Genomic DNA, 22,842 nt, shown 5'->3' on the forward strand with positions numbered 1-22,842 from the left:
AGAAAATCAGTTCACTTTGTGTGTTAACATTTTTTTTCCTGTAACTCTACTATACAAACAGTCCCTGACTTACAATGGCTTGATTTACAAATTTTTCAACTTTCTGATGGTGTGAAAGTGATACACATTCAGTAGAAACTGTATTCTTAATTTTAAAATTTGATCTACCAACTCATGGTACAAATGCTCTTGTGAGGCTGGACAGTGGCAGTGAGCCACAGCTGCCCGTCATATGCACAGTCATGACAGTAAGTAACAACAACTGATAAACTTAAAACCATTCAATACCCATACAACTATTTGGTTTTTCACCTTCACTGCAGTATCCAATAAATTACATGAAATATTCAACACTAATAGGCTTTGTGTCATTATGCATATGTTAAACCTTTTGTAGTTGTCCCACAGTTACTAACTATTCTGCTCTGTTTTTTCCATCTTTTTTTCTTTCCTTTCCAGTTTTAGCAATTTCTATTGATATCCTCATGCTCAGAGATTCTTTTCTCAGCCATTCGTAGTCCAGTCTACTATTAAGTCCACCAAATGGTTACAATGTTTTTCTGTTACAATACTATAATGTCTTTGATCTCTAGCATTTCTTTTTGGTTCTTTCTTAGAATTTCTCTCTTCTAACATTGCCCATCTTTTCTTATATGCTGTCCACTTTATCCATTTAGAGCCCTTAGCATTATCATAGTTATTTTAAATTATTTCTTGGTCTGATAATTCCAATATCCCTACCATACCTAAGTCTCAATCTGATGCTTGCTCTAGCTCTTCAAACTGTGCTTTTTGTCTTTTAGCATGTCTTGTAATTTTTCTTGATCATTGGATATGATATACTAGGTAAAAAGAGCTGCTGTAAATTGGCTTTCATTAATGTGGTGGTAAGATGTGGGGGGAAGAGAAAATACATCAAAATTAAAATCTGTCTGACCAAAGAAAAGGACAATTCTATAGATATCCAAGCTCTTCCACCTACATCTTATTTTTTAATTTATACTGCTAGTCTGAAATTGATTATTTCAAGCATCTCAAGTTTCACCATAAGTTTCACAAGAGCCCATAAATTCACAGGGAAACTGGCAGGTAGGTGAATGACAGGATATTGTATTTCTGGGATCATTACTTAAACTACAACTCTGCTTATACAGGATTATAATTCCCAGAGCTTATCAACTTCTAGCACCATGCTTTTTTAGTAGGTTTTTGTGTAAGTGTTTGTAATGCCAAATGGACCCAGGGAGGTCTTTTCTTAATTTGCTTCCACAATAACAGCAATGTATCCAACTTAGAAGTACATTCTAAAATGTTTGTTCAAATATCAAAATAGTCTATGTCAATGTAAACATAAAAAAAATTAACTTTTACCTGTACACATTGTTACTTCTCTTCATTCTTCAAAGTTCTGGAAATTCTGAGCCCATGAAAAACTTGATATTCAACTGAATAAATGTGTGAAAAGAAAAAAAGTTACTTATACTCAACCTTGTTCCAGTAGGATTTAAGGCTGGTAAAAATGTAATATACATCTTCAATCTTTTAAGCAGGTTGTAAGAAAGTATTGTTCCAGGGGTGCCTGGGTGGCTCCGTCAGTTAAGTGTCCAACTTGTGATTTTGGCTCAGGTCATGATCTAGGGGTCCTCGGATCAAGCCCTTTGTCGGGCTCCATGCTCAGTGCAGAGTTTGCTTGGATTCTCTCTCCCCTTCCCTCTGCCCCTCTCCCAGTTTGCCTTCTCTTTCTCTAAAATAAATAAAATAAAATCTCTATTTTCTGAAGATTTTATTTATTTGTCAGAGAAAGAGAGCACAAGCATAGGGAGCAGCAGGCAGAGAGAGAAGCAGGCTCCCCACTGAGCAAGGAGCCCAATGCAGGACTTAATCCCATGACCCTAGGATCGTGACCTGAGCTGAAAGCAGATGCTTAACCAACTGAGCCACCCAGGCATCCCTAAAATAAAATCCTCAAGAAAAATAAAAATCAGATCATGTCATTAAAAAAGTATTGTTCCAATTCTTTAAACATGGGAATAAATATTTTAAATAGCAATGTCTTGCGCGTTTTGGGTATTATCAATAAATATAGAGCATGGATTTTAAAACACAGCCTGTAAATATCCACAAAGAATATCAAACTATGTCCTTCATTTATGTAAGTTAGCAGCTGTCAAAGAGAGATGGAAGAAGGGAAGATATAGAGCACTGGCTTCAACAGGAATCAAAAATAGAACAGATACTACAGTGAAAGGGAAAAAAACAGGAAATAAGAGCAACACTGCTGACAAGTCTCCTTCCTTTAAATGTCTACATGACAAATTTCCAAGTTAATTTATTTTCTGTAGGCATACAGCGCATTTCCATCTCTCTCTAATCCCTCCTACCTCTAGAGCTAAATTTTGAAAAAGCAAAATTTGTATACAATGATATACTATTTACTACTGCTGCCACCACCATGATCTACTACATACTTTACTATGTACCAAGCACTGTGACAAGATTTACATCCATTACCTTATTCAATCCTCACAATAACCCTAATATAGGTTTTACTGATGTTTGTGGAGGTTAAACAACTTGTCCAAGATCCATTAGCTAAAAAATGATGGATCTAGGATACTAACCATTTGGCCTCAAAACAAAATCATCTTGTTGAGTGTAAATCATTGATAGGAAGGTGAGCTAAAACTAACTGTAGAACATAAAAGTAAAAGAAAATAGGGGTGCCTGGGTGGCGCGGTCGTTAAGCATCTGCCTTCGGTTCAGGGCGTGATCCCCGCGTTCTGGGATCGAGCCCCACATCAGGCTCCTCTGCTAGGAGCCTGCTTCTTCCTCTCCCACTCCCCCTGCTTGTGTTCCCTCACTCACTGGCTGTCTCTGTGAAATAAATAAAATCTTTTAAAAAAAAAAAGTAAAAGAAAATAGTACATCCGAACACGTCATGAGCCTGACGATTTTGACAGAACAGGGCCTGCCCAAAACCAATCTGATTACCAATTTAAGAAGTTAATTAAAATACGGAGATGGAAATTATATTTGAAATGAAATTGTCAACATATCACATGAAAATTCCTACCTCCTTTGTAAATAGCCTATTACAGGCTGTTTGTAATCTTTCTTCAATCCATGTAATACTAGTATAAAAAGTCTCAAAAATATCAGTAAAAACCTCTTTTATAATTTTTATATTAACTGGACAGATCTGTAGGACAGATCTGGAGAAACATTTGACATTTTCCTGACTTTAACATTATGCACAAAAGGAAACCTTCCCCCTTTGTAAACTATAGCAATAGTTTCTAAAGAAAAAAGAAGAAAATGAACAGAGAATAGAAACCAATGACCACCACATCACAACTCCATGCCTATACTGGAGGAAAATGGAATTTTACCAAGGCTACCAACTCCAACTAACCTATTTACCAGACTTAAGTTTTTTTCAAAAAAATCTTCTAAATATAAAATGTCAGTTTGTTGCTACTGTTTTATATTTAATGTTCCAATAATATGAATTTATGGTTTAATAGGTGCAAATCTGTATTTATAGTCACTGTTAAAGGGCTTTACTAAAGGATACCACATGCACTCCTCTCTAGTTAACTAAATTCCCTTAATTCTATGGGACTGAGACAGATCAGAAATACCGTAAGCTACATACAAAGTTACCACACACACACACACACACACACACACACACACACACACTCTCTCTCTCTCTCTCTCTTCCAACCCATTCAAAACATCTGAGTATTGCTGATATAGGTTATATGATTGGAACATTTCAAGTGAAAGAAGTACTACTCAGTTTTAGCATTTTAAATGTTTAAAGTATCCGAAATTGTACTAGATATAGCATGCAATTACCCTGAGGAATTAGCATTCATTTAGCGTGAGAACCTAAGAGCTATACAAGTTCAATTATATTAAAAAATTTAATGAAATATTTTAACTGGCCATTTCAACTACTACCCAGTATTAAAATACTTTTCATGTTTATATATTCATATATTAATTACTAGGTTACACTTATTTCTTAAGAAATAGCGTCCCGTTAAACCATCTTGATCAAATAACAAAAATTACCATGAGCTATGGATCTGAATTAAGTTTTGTTCATGCTAAAAAAAAAATGAAGTCTTATTTAATGCTATACACTTCAGCAAAGAATCCATAAAAAATATTACACAAACCTAGAATCTCTCCTGCTACTATGCCAACCTAAACCATAAAAAGAATAAGATAATATTTTTAAGCACACACAATACATCAAACAACAATCATTATGTAGATATTATCATTTATCACACTAACATATGAGAAAATGATCGTGTAGGTAGTTTTATTAATCCGCTTAGCTACTTTAGTAATTCAAAACTGAATACAAAACAAATTAATCTTGCTATCAGACAGATCTTCCTTATACATTAACTTCCATATAAATTCCATTTGTCCTTTCTGCATTTTTTTAGTCTTCCTTTAATAACATCATAATCACAAAATAACAGCTGCTATTTATATTGAACATAAAACCTGTGCCAGCTACTGCTCCAAGTTTTTTTTTAATTTACCATTTTTTTCTATTTTATTATTATTTTTAAAGATTTTATTTATTTATTTGTCAGAAAAAGAGAGCACAAGCAGGGACAGCTACAGGCAGAGCTGGCAGAGGGAAAGCAGGCTCCCCACTAAGCAAGGAGCCCGATGGGGGACTCAATCCCGGACCCTGGGATAATGACCTGAGCTGAAGGCAGACGCTTAACTGACTGAGCCACCCAGATGCCCCTATTGCTCCAAGTTCTTTACATCTATTATTTGCATTCCTCATGACCACGCACAGTAAATATGAAAACATATTTTCTGGAAAAGAAACAGACCCAGAGAGGTTAAGTAACAATCAAAATGACAAAGCAAAATGCTTGTTCTACTACATCATGCCACATTTTTTTTTTCTGGCCATCAATTCTTACAATGAAATTATTTATAATACAGAATTTTACTAGATAATAACAAAAATTAAGGTTGTTTTCCTTCACAGAAGGGGAAATTATTATTCTGTAAAATATTTTTTTATATTACCATTTTACTGATGTAATTTCCCCAAAAATACTTTTGTATTAAGACAGGGAGGAGAGAATGCTGTCTAAAGTACACTAAGTGGGGGAGGAGTTAAGATGGCGGAGGAGTAGGGGACCCCTTTTTCAGCCGGTCCCCTAAGTCGAGCTGGATAGGTACCAGACCAGCATGAACATCCACGGAATCAGCCTGAGACGCAGGAAGATACATCTGGATCTCTACAAACGAACATCTCCAGTGTTGAGTATTGAGGTACGAAGCGGGGAGCCGTGAAACCGCGCACAGATATCGGAAGATAAACGGAAGGGGGAGGGAGCCACCGTGTCCGGGCGCCGGGAAGTGGAAGCCACCTGCACGGGGGAGCGCGGGGGACCACGGGACCCGAACCCTCGAGACAGCAGACTGAGACCGGGAGCGTGCACCACCAAGCATCTCATGGAACTCAGGAATTCCGGTGTGCTCCCCGGATCCAGACTGAAACCGGGAACTCCTGGAGCGCGCGCACAGGGCAGCTGGCAGGCCACCTGCAAGGGGGAGCGGGCGGACTCGCGGACGGCACCTGCGAGACAGCAGACTGAGATCGGAGGCACCAGGAGCATGCGCGGGGCGGCTGGCGGTGTTAGAAACACAAAGGACAGGGACGCGCCGGCCCCTGGAAGTGAGGGCTGGGATGCCGGGTATGGGGTGCACATCCCGGGACGCTGCAGGGTTGAGCAACACCAACAGAAACAGAGTTAAAGTGGCCAGAACATCAGTGGAGAACGGTCCGCGATCCCTCTGTTCTGAGACAGAGGCTGAATTTCAGCTGCTGCTGCTCTCTCAGAAGAGGCACAGCAGACCGCCAGGGAAAGCCGCCAGAGAACAAAAGCCTGGAAATACCGGCTCAGAGCATGCCCATCCCCACCCCCCCTTGCAGGGGACACGGAGACTCTACACAAACAGGGTTGCCTGAGTATCGGTGAGGCAGGCCCCTCCCCCAGAAGGCAGGCTGAAAAATCAAGAAGCCCATAACCCGGGGCGCCTGGGTGGCACGGTCATTAAGTGCCTGTCTTCGGCTTAGGACGTGATCACAGTGTTCTGGAAAGGAGTCCCTCATCGGGCTCCTCCGCTGGGAGCCTGCTTCTTCCTCTCCCACTCCCCTGCTTGGGTTCCCTTTCTTGCTGACCGTCTCTCTCTCTCTCTCAAATAAATAAATAAAATCTTTAAAGAAGAAGCCCACATCCCTAAGATCCCTATAACAAGGGCACACAGCCTGGGTCCCAGTCAATAATTGGGGCTCTGGACAACCCCGCAATCTCTCCTCATCAGAATGACAAGAAGGAGAAGTCCCCCCCAGCAAAGAAAAGATAATGAGTCTGTGGCCTCTGCCACAGAATTGGCCTCGGCCACAGAATTAATACATATGGATGTATCCCAATTATCAGAAATGGAATTCAGAGCAACAATGGTCAAGATGATGAGTAAACTTGAAAAAAGCATCAGAGAAAGCGTTGCTGAGAATATAGAATCCCTAAGGGCAGAAATGAGAGCGAATCTGACAGAAATTAAAAATTCTATGAGCCAAATGCAGTCAAAACTAGAGGCTCTGACGGCCAGGGTCACCGAGGCAGAGGAACGCGTTAGCGAATTGGAGGATGGGTTAGTAGAAGAAAAAACGAAAATAGAAGCTGGTCTTAAAAAAATCCACGCCCACGAATGTAGATTACGGGAGATTACTGACTCTATGAAACGATCCAATGTCAGAATCATCGGCATCCCTGAAGGGGTGGAGAAAAACAGAGGTCTAGAAGAGATATTTGAACAAATTGTAGCTGAAAACTTCCCTAATCTAGCAAGGGAAACAAGCATTCGTGTCCAAGAGGCAGAGAGGACCCCATCCAAGCTCAACCAGGACAAACCTACGCCACGGCATGTCATAGTGCAATTCGCAAATATTAGATCCAAGGATACAGTATTGAAAGCGGCCAGGGCAAAGAAATTTCTCACGTACCAAGGCAAAGGTATCAGGATTACGTCAGACCTGTCTACAGAGACCTGGAATGAGAGAAAGGCTTGGGGGGGCATTTTTAAAGCTCTTTCAGAGAAAAACATGCAGCCAAGGATCCTTTATCCAGCAAAGCTGTCATTCAGAATTGATGGAGAAATAAAGACGTTCCAAAATCGCCAATCATTAACCAATTTCGTAACCACGAAACCAGCCCTACAGGAGATATTAAGGGGGGCTCTATAAAGGTAAAAAGGCCCCAAGAGTGATACAGAGCAGCAAGTCACAACCGATACAAAGACTTTAAAGAGAAATGGCATCATTAAAATCATATCTGTCAATAATCTCTATCAATCTAAATGGCTTAAACTCTCCCATAAAACGCCACAGGGTTGCAGATTGGATAAAAAGACATGACCCATCCATTTGCTGTCTACAAGAGACTCATTTTGAACCCAAAGATGCATTCAGACTTAGAGTAAGGGGATGGAGTACCATCTTCCACGCAAATGGACCTCAAAAGAAAGCTGGAGTAGCAATTCTCATATCAGATAGACTGGATTTTAAACTAGAGGCCATAGAGAGAGATACAGAAGGGCACTATATTATTCTTAAAGGAAGTATTCAACAAGTGGATATGACAATTATTAATATATATGCCCCCAACAGGGGAGCAGCAAGATACACAAGCCAACTCTTAACCAAAATAAAGAGACATATAGATAAGAACACAGTAATAGTAGGGGACCTCAACACCCCACTATCAGAAATAGACAGAACACCCTGGCAAAAACTAAGCAAAGAATCAAAGGCTTTGAATGCCATACTCGACGAGTTGGACCTCATAGATATATATAGAACACTACACCCCAGAACCAAAGAATACTCATTCTATTCAAATGCCCATGGAACATTCTCAAGAATAGATCATGCTCTGGGACACAAAACAGGTCTCAGCCAATACCAAAAGATTGAAATTATCCCCTGCATATTCTCAGACCACAACGCTCTGAAATTGGAACTCAACCACAAGGAAAAACCTGGAAGAAACTCAAACACTTGGAGGCTAAGAACCATCCTGCTCAAGAATGACTCGATAAACCAGGAAATCAAAAAACAAATTAAACAATTTATGGAGACCAACGAGAATGAATACACAACGGTCCAAAACCTATGGGATACTGCAAAGGCAGTCCTAAGGGGGAAATACATAGCCATCCAAGCCTCACTCAAAAGAATAGAAAAATCTAAAATGCAGTTTCTATATTCTCACCTCAAGAAACTGGAACAGCAACAGAGGGACAGGCCTAACCCACTGACAAGGAAGGAGTTGACCAAGATTAGAGCAGAAATCAATGAATTAGAGACCAGAACCACAGTAGAGCAGATCAACAGGACTAGAAGCTGGTTCTTTGAGAGAATCCATAAAATTGATAGACCACTGGCAAAACTTGTCCAAAAACAAAGAGAAAGGACTGAGATTATTAAAATTATGACTGAAAAGGGAGAGGTCACGACCAGCACCATTGAAATTGCAAGGATTATTAGAAACTTTTATCAACAGCTATATGCCAAAAAACTAAACAATCTGGAAGAGATGGAGGCCTTCCTGGAAACCTATAAACTACCAAGACTGAAACAGGAAGAAATAGATTTCTTAAATAGGCCAATTAACTATGAAGAAATTGAGTCAGTGATAAACAACCTTCCAAATAATAAAACTCCAGGCCCAGACGGTTTTCCTGGGGAATTCTACCAAACATTCAAAGAAGAAATAATACCTATTCTCCTAAAGCTATTTCAAAAAATAGAAACAGAAGGAAAGCTACCAAACTCATTCTATGAGGCTAATATTACCTTGATCCCCAAACCAGGCAAAGACCCCCTCAAAAAGGAGAATTACAGACCGATTTCTCTAATGAATATGGATGCCAAAATCCTCAACAAGATCCTTGCTAATAGAATCCAACAGTACATTAAAAGGATTATCCATCATGACCAAGTGGGATTCATACCTGGGATGCAAGCATGGTTCAACACTCGCAAATCAATCAATGTGATACATCATATCAACAAGAAAAGACTCAAGAACCATATGATCCTCTCAATTGATGCAGAAAAAGCATTTGACAAAATACAGCATCCTTTCCTGATTAAAACCCTTCAGAGTGTAGGAATAGAGGGTACATTTCTCAATCTCATAAAAGCCATCTATGAAAAGCCTACTGCAAGCATTATTCTCAATGGGGAAAAGCTGGAAGCCTTTCCCTTAAGATCAGGAACACGACAAGGATGCCCACTCTCGCCACTATTATTCAACATAGTACTAGAAGTCCTTGCAACAGCAATCAGAAGACAAAAAGGGATCAAAGGTATCCAAATCGGCAAAGAAGAAGTCAAACTGTCTCTCTTTGCAGATGACATGATACTCTATATGGAAAACCCAAAGGAATCCACTCCCAAACTATTAGAAGTTATAGAACAATTCAGTAAGGTGGCAGGATACAAAATCAATGCCCAGAAATCAGTTGCATTTCTATACACGAATAACGAGACTGAAGAAAGAGAAATTAGGGAATCCATCCCATTTACAATAACACCAAAAACCATACGTTACCTTGGAATTAACTTAACCAGAGACGTAAAGGACCTATATCCTAGAAACTATAGATCACTTTTGAAAGATATTGAGGAAGACATAAAAAGATGGAAAAATATTCCATGCTCATGGATTGGAAGAATTAACATAGTTAAAATGTCCATACTACCCAGAGCAATCTACACTTTCAATGCTATCCCGATCAAAATACCGAGGACATTTTTCAAAGAACTGGAACAAATAGTCCTTAAATTTGTATGGAACCAGAAAAGGCCCCGAATCTCCAAGGAACTGTTGAAAAGGAAAAACAAAGCTGGGGGCATCACAATGCCGGATTTCGAGCTGTACTACAAAGCTGTGATCACAAAGACAGCATGGTACTGGCACAAAAACAGACACATCGACCAATGGAACAGAATAGAGAACCCAGAAATGGACCCTCGGCTCTTTGGGCAACTAATCTTTGATAAAGCAGGAAAAAACATCCGGTGGAAAAAAGACAGTCTCTTCAATAAATGGTGCTGGGAAAATTGGACAGCTACATGCAAAAGAATGAAACTTGACCACTCTCTCACACCATACACAAAAATAAACTCCAAATGGATGAAAGACCTCAATGTGAGACAGGAATCCATCAAAATTCTAGAGGAGAACATAGGCAACAACTTCTATGACATCGGCCAGAGCAACCTTTTTCACGACACATCTCCAAAGGCAAGAGAAATAAAAGATAAAATGAACTTATGGGACTTTATCAGGATAAAGAGCTTCTGCACAGCCAAGGAAACAGTCAAAAAAACTAAGAGACAGCCCACGGAATGGGAGAATATATTTGCAAAGGACACCACAGATAAAGGACTGGTATCCAAGATCTACAAAGAACTTCTCAAACTCAATACACGAGAAACAAATAAACAAATCATAAAATGGGCAGAAGATATGAACAGACACTTTTCCAATGAAGACATACAAATGGCTAACAGACACATGAAAAAATGTTCAAAATCATTAGCCATCAGGGAAATTCAAATCAAAACCACACTGAGATACCACCTTACGCCAGTTAGAATGGCAAAGATAGACAAGGCAAGAAACAACAATTGTTGGAGAGGATGTGGAGAAAGGGGATCCCTCCTACATTGTTGGTGGGAATGCAAGTTGGTACAGCCACTCTGGAAAACAGTGTGGAGGTCTCTTAAAAAGTTAAAAATTGAGCTACCCTATGATCCAGCCATTGCACTACTGGGTGTTTACCCCAAAGATACAGACGTAATGAAGAGAAGGGCCATATGCACCCCAATGTTCATAGCAGCAATGTCCACAATAGCTAAATCATGGAAGGAGCCGAGATGCCCTTCAACAGATGACTGGATTAAGAAGTTGTGGTCCATATATACAATGGAATATTACTCAGCTATCAGAAAAAACGAGTTCTCAACATTTGCTGCAACACGGACGGCACTGGAGGAGATAATGCTAAGTGAAATAAGTCAAGCAGAGAAAGACAACTATCATATGATTTCTCTCATCTATGGAACATAAGAACTAGGATGATCAGTAGGGGAAGAAAGGGATAAAGAAAGGGGGGGGTAATCAGAAGAGGGAATGAAACATGAGAGACTATGGACTATGAGAAACAAACTGGGGGCCTCAGAGGGGAGGGGGTGGGGGAATGGGATAGACCGGTGATGGGTAGTAAGGAGGGCACATATTGCATGATGCACTGGGTGTTATACGCAACTAATGAATCATCGAGCTTTACATCGGAAGCTGGGGATGTACTGTATGGTGACTAACATAATATAATAAAAAATCATTAAAAAAATAAAAAAAATAAAAATAAAGTACACTAAGTGTACTAGCTAACTAAAATTTGATCCTTTGAGCTGCACCTAAAATTGCTATAGCTGAGGTGCTGAAGTTCATGGGTAAGGAACTAAGTCTGTTCCCTGACCTCAACCTTCCATTGTTACAAACAAAAATTAAAAAAAAAAAAAAGGATATATCCGCATACACAGTTCTTTCCTGGCAGCAGCAAGAGTATGTACTAAAATACCAGTTTCCCTATGTTTCAATCTAGTCTGAAAAATGTACAAATTCAGAACAAGTACCTCCTAAAATATATCATATATTACATGAATTTTTTATTTAGTACACACAACATATCAAGCATTGTGTCAAGAAATATATTAAGGGATGGCTCAGTCGGTTGCTCAGTCAGTTAAGTGTCCGACTCTTGATTTCAGCTCAGATCATGGTCTCAGAGTTGTGAGGTTGAGCCCTGTGTGGGCTCCACAATGGCATGGAACCTGCTTAAGATTCTCTACCCCCCCACTCCCCCCACCTGCTCATGTGTTCTCTTGCCCTCTCTCTTAAAAAAAAAAGGTACATTAAGCCCTGTCACTCCATACCCAATGTGAAATAAAAATGAATTACCACTATTCTGAAAAATCCTAAAATGGCAATAAGAATCCTCAACATAATTCTCCAAATGGGTTAAATAGTATACAGATCACAGCAAAGTCCTAAAAATTCTACTTTAATGCTAGTAATGTTAATTAATTTAATTACACTGATAGTAATAAAGGAAGAGTCATCAAATTGCAGGGGGAAATATATGTTAATCAAAACTGGATAGAACAATACATATGAAAAATCAGGAAATCCTGGCACAAATATAGTAAGTATCAATGAAATAATTTTTAAAAAGGTCCTCAGCATCTCAGCAAGATAAAAGTACCAGGTTCTATCTACAAGATACATGTGGCCTCCGCAAGTTACTTAAGCTCCTCAAAAGTTATTTAAGCTCTTTTTCCTTGTCAGGAACTTGAAAAAAGGTTGAAGTGAAGGTTATCCCCAATGCTTTCCTGTTGTAACATTCTAGAGTCAAGAGAAAACTGATACAAGCTTATATAAGCAGATTTTTTAACGCAATAGTTTCAACAACAGAAAAGAATCCCAAAATGTTGCACCTAGAAAACTAAGGTCCTACTCCCTGATACTCATATGCTAGGCTACAGAAACAGAAGTTTTGGGTACAAACCAAAACAATAAAGGTATATTGGCAAGCCTAAATTTACATAGTTACACAATAACCTTAGACTTTCAGAAGAAGCCAAAAAAGCATGTAGGATTTTTTAAAAATCTGATAATATTGAATAAAAAAGATTTTTTTTTAAATCTGATAATACTGAATAAAACTAAAATATTATAAACTTAACTACTACGCATAGCCACACCTCTCTAGGTCTCACCTGACATAAGCAAGTGGGTCTGCTGCTTAATCAAGTCAGAAGACCTCAGGCCTCAGGCTCTTTCAATTATCCCAAAATTCAGGCAATCTCTCTCTTCCTACCAGTTTGGGCTCTCAATTTTCAAACATGCTGCTCTGCCATATTTAAAAATCTCACTGGATCTTATCTATCCCTGGTCTTACAGCATCCTGCCACCCCTCATAACTAGGCAACTGGAAAGATGTTTAGCTTTTCATTCTTCCCTTTCTCACCCTCCACTTTTTCACTGCAATCTGTCTTCTACCCACCATTTTACTGAAACCACACTTACCAAGGTTGCTCACCAAGAGCCTCTTTGTTTATCTCTCTGCAACAGGTGACCCAGTATAATACTCCATCCTTTTATTTATTGTGGTTTTTCTGATTAGAAAATACATGTTAATTAAGAATTGAAATATCACAGAAAAAAATGAAAAGTTTAAATACTCTGTAATCCTACTCTCGAAGACTGCCTGTTAGCAATATAGTCTATCTCCATCAAGTTTTCTAAAAAAAAAAAATCTATACATGTACTAACAAAAAAGAATATATGTATTTTTTAACTTAACAAAAATTAGATCATACTACACATATTTTTCTTTGAGAATTTTTTTAATGCACCTTGATCTTCTGTCCTTGTTAGTATTATTTAGTAGCTTGATTAATGGCCTCCTAGAGAGCTCTTCATCATAATACCCAGAACCTATGAATGTTACCTTAAATGGCAAAAGAGGCTTGGCAGATTAAGTAAGGATTTTGTGATGAGGAGGTTATCTGGATTATCTGGGTTGGGCCTACCTGAAGATGCTAAACTGTTGGCTTAGAAGATGGAGGAAGGAGCCACAGAATGCAATGCAGGGAATACAAGGAATGCAATTCTAACAGCTGGAAAAAGCAAGAAGACAGATTCTACCCTTAAAAGCAGTCCTGCCAATACCTTGACTTTAGCCCAGGGAAACATTTCAGACTTCTGGCTTCCATAACTGTAAGAGACTAAATTTTTGTTTTAAGCTGCTAAGTCTGTTAATTTATTACAGCAGCAATAGGAAATATAGCAAATACACTCACCGCATTACATTAGCTGTATAACATTCTATCCTAAGAATGTACCATATTTAATTTAGCAATCCTTTACTGATGGCTACTTGGATTGTTTTCAACTTTTTATTATTATATACTAGGTGCCATGAATACCTCTAAACACATCTTTCCACATTTCAGTTTGTTGTTCCATAAAATACACCTATTAGATCAAGAAATGTGAAATTTTAGCATGCCTGGCTGGCTCATTTGGTAGAATGTGCAGTTCTTGATCTCGGGGTTGTGAGTTCAAGCCCCACATTGGGTGTAAAGGTTACTTGAAAAAGAAAAAAACAAAAGAAATGTGGGGTGCCTGGGTGGCTCGGTGGGTTGAGCATCTGACTCTTGATTTTGGCTCAGGCCATACTCTCAGGATCATGAGATCAAGCCCTGTATCAGGCTCTGCACTGAGTGAGGAGCCTGCTTGGGATTCCCTCTCTCCCTCTCCCTCTCACCACCCACTCTGCCCCCCCCATCCCCCACTGTGCATGTGCACACACGTGCTTTCTCTCTCAAAAAAAAAAAGTGATATTCTAACAGATATATGTGTGTGTGTGTGCGCGCGCGCGTGTGTGTATATAATTAACCTCCAAAAAGGCAGTACTTAATTTTTACTCACAGTAACAGAATTCAAGTCCTTCTCTCCTTTTTCAAAGTTCTCAACTTCTGTTAAATCAGTTTCCTGATTTATAGTTTCTGTTAAATCAGTCTCCTGATTTATATTTCCTTCTGTAGTGGTTACTCCTTCTGTTCTTTTGTAGACTCCTCTTCATCAGCTCATTTCTCTAGTATCAGTGGCTCCCAAAGTGCCCATTCCAATCTGGCTCTCTCCTCACTACACGCACTTCCAGAACTATCTCATCTACTTCTTTTTACCCCCAATTACTACTCACAAACAAAACAGAATTTTTATTGCCCTCTTTTCCCTCCAAAATCTACTCTTCAACTGTGTCCCCTCTATTAATGACTGCTACGCCAATATCTAGCAGGCTACGACAGATACCAAGGGGTCATCTGACTCCTCCCTTATCCTCACCACACATACCATAGCTCTAGAATCCCTAAGATTCTCTCCTTCCCTATCAATTTCTTGAAACAGGAATACATCAATTTTCAACTATATTACTTTACTGTGTATTTTCCCTATTTCAAGTCCTGTGCCCCACTGTACCAGAATAATCTTTCTGAAACTCAATTCTGTTTTGTCACTTAACTAGACCTTTCACAGACCGCTTATTGGACTATAGAATGGTATAAGCACTTGAGGAAATTGTATGGCAATGTATTCAAAAGTTAAACATATATGTGCCCCATGACCCAGTAATTTCACCCCTAGTTATTTATCCAAGAGAGGTGAAAACGTATGTCTATAAAGACACCAGTAATCAAGCATTCATGACAGCTTTATTCATAATAGTCAAACGGGAGAATGGATAAACTGTTTTATAGTTATACAATGGATTACACACCAACTAAAAAGAACAAACTACTGGTATGTGCAAAAACTGTTAAATCAGTTAAATCAAACCGTTAAAACATCTGAATGCCAGAAACATGTGTTGAACAAAAGAAGCCAGACCAAAAAAGAATACACACTAATTTATTCTATTTTTATGTGAAGTTCAAGAACAAGGAAAACTAATCTGTGGTAAAAAAAATAACAGAACAACAGGAACTGACTAAAAGAACCCTGAGGGATTATTGGGGGTGGGGGGGAGAGATTCACAAAAGCATATACGTTTATCAAAACTCACCACACTGTATAGTTAAGTTCTATGCATTTCACTATATATAAATTTACCCCAAAAACTTTTAAAGCAAATATTAAGATTTAAAACCTACTTCAGGGGCGCCTGGGTGGCAGAGCGGTTAAGCGTCTGCCTTCGGCTCAGGGCGTGATCCCAGTGTTATGGGATCGAGCCCCACATCAGGCTCCTCCGCTATGAGCCTGCTTCTTCCTCTTCCACTCCCCCCTTGTGTTCCCTCTCTCACTGGCTGTCTCTATCTCTGTCAAATAAATAAATAAAATCTTTAAAAAAAAATAAAATAAAATAAAACCTACTTCACTCAGCATTTTCCCTTACTAATTATAAAAAGCCTCAAGATTTAAAACAAATTAATCACTTAATTACCCTCCTTTTTTTTTTTAACAAAATTATCACCTCACTCAGAAACAATATATCAACTGTGCCTTCCCCTAGTTTGTAAATTTTGTGAGAGCAAGGATTTTATCTATGTAGAATAGATCACCATTATCTTCCCAATACCTATCATTATGTTTGACACACAGGAGATGCTAAATATGTGTTATCTTTGGTGGTTCTTAATGACTTATTGATAATTTTATAACTTCTTTAAAATTCTAGATCACTTACTGATTCATTTTTCCAATCTTGTATGTTACATGTAAATGTACTAGCATGACAACTTTTATAAACCTTGCTCATGACACTAGAAAAGCAGCTTCTCCACATTTTCAAAAAGGCAGTAGAGTCTTAACTTTGTGCTCATTTCTTACATGTATTTCAGATAAATATTCAAAGGCATTAGACTTCTCATGGGCTTATTCCCTAAAATTCATTTTCAATTTTCTTAAAGCTCTATCTTCTCACCACCATGTCTTCTAAACTATCCTGATTTCTGGTACACCTGAGGAAAATAAATTTTTCTTCTTTCTCTCATGTATCTCATTTAAACATCATATTATACAACTGCTCACTAAAGCTTTACTTCTATCCAGTATCTATTAACATTAATCTAAAAAACTTACTACCATAACTTATGAGAATGCTGGATTCATTTCTGACAAAATAAAAGATCTGTACCAGGCCAAAAAAGACAGCTAGTAATCATTTAAACACCAACTTAAAGTTAGTCAAAATCCCTATCTTCACTTTTACATCAGTGCTTGCACTTTACTATGAAAAACAAAAAAGAGTGATGATTGATAACAAAACGAGTTCTGTTCCTCTCTCTCATCAAAGTCCCTTCCAAGAACATAGGAACCATCAGTTCCTCAAGGAGAGAGCCCTAATCATGAACCCACAAGACAATGAATAACAAAACCGACAATGAAGACCAGATACTAGCCACTTTGACCAGCTTTAGGCAACACTTTTCAGAGTACAACTGTCAGGGTTGGATTAGTACAAAGAACAATTAACAAGCACTAAACCCACATTATCTTTGGCCACTTAAAGGATAAACTGCAAACAGTGCAGGCAGGGGAAAGTTCTCTTCAAGTACAGATAAAATTAAAACAAGAGCTGGAAATGGCAACAAATAAACACCAGGCAATCTGAAATAATGAGAAATGGGATGATCCTTTCTGAGCAAACACATATGAGGCCACAGTCAGCAGGTTCTATCTACAAAGCATTAATTAACCTCCATGTTTCCAAGAGAAGGACTAGCAAACCACCAAGATAAGATAGTAATAACTGCCGAAGTTATATTTTAATTTTATATGCAAACAAAAGGAAAATAATTGGTGGAGGAGCAAAGACCACTGAGAATTGTGGGCAGTGTTAAGCAAACTTTCATATTTCACAAAACTTGTCAAAAATTAATTTGAAGGGCAAAACGGGGCTGGCAGCTTTTTATGTTGTCAAATAAGGACATAACAGAAAACAACAAAAAAAACACCACAAATTTCCTATGAAAAAGGACATTTTAGCACAGAAAAGGATGGACATAATTTAAAGGTAAATACTTTAAACTGTATAAATTTAGCCTAAGAGAAAACAAAGAGATTTAAAAGATATAACCCTCCAAGGAGACAACAGTGAACAGCAGATGGCAACACATTTCTGTATAAAGGAAAGCAGACGACGCGGACTTTCAGGTTAAGCTGGCAGATTGAACACACACAACTAATTTTCCTCCCTCCCCAAAACTCTACTAAAGCAAGGTTAAAGAAAATGTTGTTGTGTTCTGTTTTTAGCTCATAAACCACAAGGACAGGAGAACGGAGGAAGAGATGACAATAAAATTTTGGAAGCTGATAATAAGATGGAGGAGTAGTAACTGACTTTGCCAAAGACAGCCAAATCACAAACCAGCAGTGCTGGCAACTTAGAACAAGCCTAATTTATACCATACAATCCTCAAAAGGCTCAGGGATTGCCAGAACAAAGAGGGGTAGGGAAGACTAAAGAAAGAAAGGAGCAGGTGAAAGTTGTGAACAGTTAGAAACCTAGACCCCATTCCTCCTCCAAGCTATGGAGTGGCCCATCCTCAATGCAGCAGCTGACTGGAGATTTATTCTCTCAAGACGATAAACCATACATGGTAGAAGACACAGGTATCCCAACAAAAAGAGGCAAATTATGTGACCTTATATACTAAATGTTGTATAGCTCATTATTCAGCCCTCTTTCTTGAGTTCCCAGATCACTGGCAACCAAACCTCTATCCTCCAAGCACAAAACTGAAAGAGACTCTCTGAGAAATCCGACCAGACCAAAAGGAAAGACAGAGACACTGGAATAACTTCAAACAGTCCACCTGAACCAATGGCTTCAATCTTGGCCACACAGGGGAATCGCCTGGACAACTTTAGAAAATACTGATGTTAATCTATGGGGATAGAAATCAGAATAGTGGTTGCCTCTGGGCAGGGAGTGGGGAAGACAGAACAAAGGGATATAAAGGAATTTTCTAAGGTTTTCACAATAGTCTGTATCCTTTGGTGGTGACACAGGAGTGTATACATGACAAAATCAAACTATACACTTAAAATGTGTGTATTTTACCATATGCAATCATACCTAAATGTTTAAAAAATATTGCTACCTGGGCCCTACCCTCAGAGATTCTGTTCTATTTGGTTTAGCAGCGTGTGTGTGTGTGTGTGTGTGTGTGTGTGTGTATTTTTAAAACTCCCCATGTGTTTCTAATGTGCAACCAAACTTGAGAACCACTGTTCTATGCAGGTTATAGAGTAAAACTGAAGTCAGTAAGTCCCACCTACAAACTCAGGGCTTCCAATCAGCTTTTAGTTGCCCACAACCAAAGATTATCAAGACTCTGAGGAGGGCCTCTATTGCTGAGGCTACACCAAACCAACAAAAAGTAACTTGGAAGAAACAAACTATGCAAGGAAAAGAAAGCTTAAGGAAACTATCTTTAACATTCTCAGACAGATAAAAGATAATATGGCATCCATGAAACAAGAAAGAGACAGGAATTCGTAATTGAGTAGAGGAGAGGAAGCCAAACCTACAGGCCTGCATAAGGTAATATGGTCAAGTAGCTGGTATTGCCTCACTCACAGAACCCCAGGAAGGCTCAAGACTTGGGACAGTATGTGGTCAGTGGGGGAGAGGTATGGGGCCGAAGAGCAGGTTAGTAATTTAAAGTGTGCATCAAGTCTGTAATGTATGGATCCTCTAGTTTCCCTTCATTTATACCATCTCATAAATTTATTCTCTAGAAACAGTGACTTGGAGAGACTCCAGACTCCAAAGACTGGAATGAGGCTAAGGCTGAAAGCCAAGGGATTAAGCAGAAGCATGTATAGTGAATAGCAGCCCCTACCTACCTACAGCCCACATCCTTTGCTCAAGCTCTCAGAACAGCGGGAGCCAGTCGTATTACCTCCTCCACTCCCAACCCTGCCCAGTTTGATTTAAATGTCCTTTTTGCATGCTGCCAAACCAATTTTCATAATAGCACTTACAGTGGAGGACAAAGGTCTCTTCTTGAATTTCTACTTACTTCTCCTAGACTCTAAACCCCTTAAGGGCAAGAGCAGCATCTTAATCATCTTTGTATCCTCAAAGGCCTAACACAGTGATTGTCAATATACTCAACACTCTATAACTCTTTAATTGGTCCTAGACAACAAAAGAAAGAGAAAGAAAAGAAAAGAAAAGAAAAGAAAGAAAAAAAAAGAAAAAAAAGAAAAGAAAAGAAAGAAAGAAAGAAAAGGAAGAGAAGAGAACGAATGAACCAACTTGGAAAACTAGAACATACAAGGTAGAATTTGGATTAGGTCCTGAATGAAGATAAAGACTTAGATTGACTGTACTTCTATATATTGTCCACAAATATTTTAAAATCATTTACAATAACATAAAAAAATTTCAAATACCTAAGAATAAATAAACGATGTCCAGAAAACTACAAAACATTACTGAAATTTTAAAAGACCTAAATAAATACAGGTATATGCCACACTCATAAACTGGAAAACTCAGTGTTAACATACCTCCAAATTGATATATATATTCAATTCCAATTTCCAAAATTTGTTGAAATCGACAACTGAAATGTATATGGAAATGCTAAGAGCCAAGAACTGCCCAGTGTTAAAAAAACAAAGTTGGAGGGCTTATACTATCACATATCAAGGCTTAGTATAGTTACATTAATTAATACAGTGATACTGGTGCAAGGATAACAAATAGACCAATTAAATAGAATAAAGTACCCAGAAACAGATCCACACTGATTTATGAAAGTGCCACACAGTGCAGAGGGACAAGTATGGTATTTTCAAAAAATGGTGGTGGGTGAAAAAGATATCCACCTGGTTAAAAGTAAATCTTGACCCCTTACAATCCATCTGAAATTTACTGTAAATTGTACACCTTTAATGTGAAAAGTAAAACAAAATAAAACTTCTGTAAGGTAACATAGGAAAACATCTTCATATTCTTAGGCTGGGCAAAATTTCTTAAATAGGGCACAGAAAGTAGTACTCATAAAGAAAAAGTAAATATATTTCATTAAAATTAACAATGTCCATCCATCAAAACAAAAACAAAAACAAACAACCCACCATTAAAAGAGTGAAAAGACAGGGTGGAATAAGATAAATTATGTATAGTTTTTAGTTAGGGGGGTGTGTGTGTGTACCTCCCAGAAAAACTCATATTTAAAAAATTATAAATAAAAAAATAAGACATCTCACAAAAGAAGACATATAAATGGCCAATAAAACATAAAACCACAACCATCAGGAAAATGTAAAATAAAACCACACTGCACCTCTACCAGGATAGCAAAAATGTTTCCAACTGACAAGCATCAGCAAGAATGTGGGGTGATTGAATTATCATTCCCTGCTAATTAGCACAACCACTTCGGGAAAATGTTCAACAGTATCTAATCCTAAAGCTTTATCATTCACATATCTCACAAACCAACAATTCCACTCCTAGGTATAAATCCCAACCTAGAAATATTCTGTTTCTTGATCTGTGATGGTATACTTAGTAAAAATTCTTTACCTGCACTCTTAGGATTGTGTACTTTTCCTATATTATACTTCAATAAGTTTTCTGTTTCCTTGACACAAAGTTCTCAGAGACCTTAAGGCTAGCATTTTAGGATAGAAAAGGAGCATCAAGTAAATTCAAGAAAGTTTACTAATAAAATTAAAAACAAAACAAACAAAAAAAGCTACGAACATGTATCAGTCCAGAACAAAGATAAAAACCACCAACAGTTTTTCTTGAACTTCAAGAAGCACTGGATTTCTTTCAGCTAAGAAAGGAGTTTATTATTCTACACTGTAAACCAAAAGATATCTTTGCAAGAAAATGCTGCTTTTTCAAAGTCACCTCCAACAGCAATGGATAGGAAAAGCAAAGGAACTATTACAAAAGTTTTGGTTAACTCTTCAGTGAAAAGATGACAACTGACTTGATCTAAGACGCCCAAAAAAACAGACAGACACAAAGAAATCACGGCAATTCTAAAGCAAACACCAACACCACAATCCCATCTACCGGAAATTCTGCGGTTAATTTGAGGCTTGCCCCGCTAGTCATAAGGTGATTCCGTGATGGTTACAAACGCTCTCCAAGTGCATCCTTGGGAGTCACCTAGAACACCTGGCTAGCCCATCACCGGCCTGGAGATTCTGCCTTGCGCAGAATCCCGGAGGCCAAATCAAGACAACCAACTTTGCAAGTAAAGGGAGCAGACGGTCTCACTCCATCAGGACACCCAGAAAGAACGGACTTCTGGCCTCGAGGGCGGGGGTGAAAGGTCAGTATCCCCCACAGGATTTGTGAGGAAGCGCCCCCGAAGCACTCCGGTCCCTCCACCTCCCTGGGACTCCACTGGAAGACATAAGAGCGAGTTTCCTCCTCAGTGCTCCCGGGAGGAGGGTCCCGGGCCGCCGCGGCCTCAGGGAACTTAGGCCCCGGCGGGGCCGGGCACGCCCGCCCCTCTCGTGCCGCAAGTTTGGTGGCGGCCCCCACTCGCCGCGCCTCGGCCCCGTGTTGCGCCCCGCAGAACCCGGGCTCCCGGCCCGTTCGGCCTCCCGGCCCGCCCGGCCTGGCGCGGCGCCCCTCACCTTGGAAACGTTGGATGGACTCCGCCGTAAACATTAACTTCCCATCCAGCCGGCAGCCTAGCCGCCGCGTCTCAGCGCCTCGGCCCTGCTCCGGCTCCGCGGGCCGCTTTCCCCTCCCTCTCTGGAGCACTGCGTTCACTCGAGAGTTCAGAGCTGCCACCGACCCTCACCCACCCCTCCGGGCGCCGCCGCTGCTTTAACTACTAGCCGACCCCCACCCTGCCCGCCCGCTGGCTCTTCCAGGGTCCGGCCGGCCGCGTCAGGAAAGCCCAAGGCGCAGGCGCGGCAGGGCCTTAAAGAGACCGGCCGCCTCTACCGCATAATGGGTTCGAGCAGGTTAGGGGCCGGGCGGCCGGTCGAGAAAAGGAGAAGCCGAAGGGATTGGGCCGTAGGGAACGGGGGCGGGGAAATCCCGCTCCCTCCTCCGCCTCTCTTTCAAAGCGCCCACCCTCGGCCTCACAAATTGCAGACTTCCCCAGTCTCTTGGACCGCCCCTTGCATGTGAGGGCTGCTCAGGACACACCCCCTC

General features: G+C 39.5%; 1 protein-coding gene across 11 annotated transcripts in view; it reads right to left on the reverse strand.

Annotated features, from left to right (window-relative positions):
• The window catches only part of EVI5 (ecotropic viral integration site 5), a 201,917-nt gene extending 179,295 nt beyond the window's left edge, over nucleotides 1-22,622 (reverse strand). For 4 of the 11 annotated variants that reach the window (XM_034653905.1, XM_034653901.1, XM_034653906.1 and 1 more), the window contains exon 1: nucleotides 22,314-22,621. The gene's annotated coding sequence lies outside the window, so the exon portion shown is untranslated. Of the gene's footprint in view, nucleotides 1-1,371; nucleotides 1,446-22,313 lie in introns of all 11 variants that reach the window. The other 7 variants (XM_034653908.1, XM_034653910.1, XM_034653909.1 and 4 more) reach the window with 3 other exon arrangements.
• Between the last annotated feature and the right edge of the window lie 220 nt (nucleotides 22,623-22,842).

This window comes from Ailuropoda melanoleuca, chromosome 2 (assembly GCF_002007445.2).
Source record: "Ailuropoda melanoleuca isolate Jingjing chromosome 2, ASM200744v2, whole genome shotgun sequence".
Classification (NCBI taxonomy): Eukaryota; Metazoa; Chordata; class Mammalia; order Carnivora; family Ursidae; genus Ailuropoda; species Ailuropoda melanoleuca.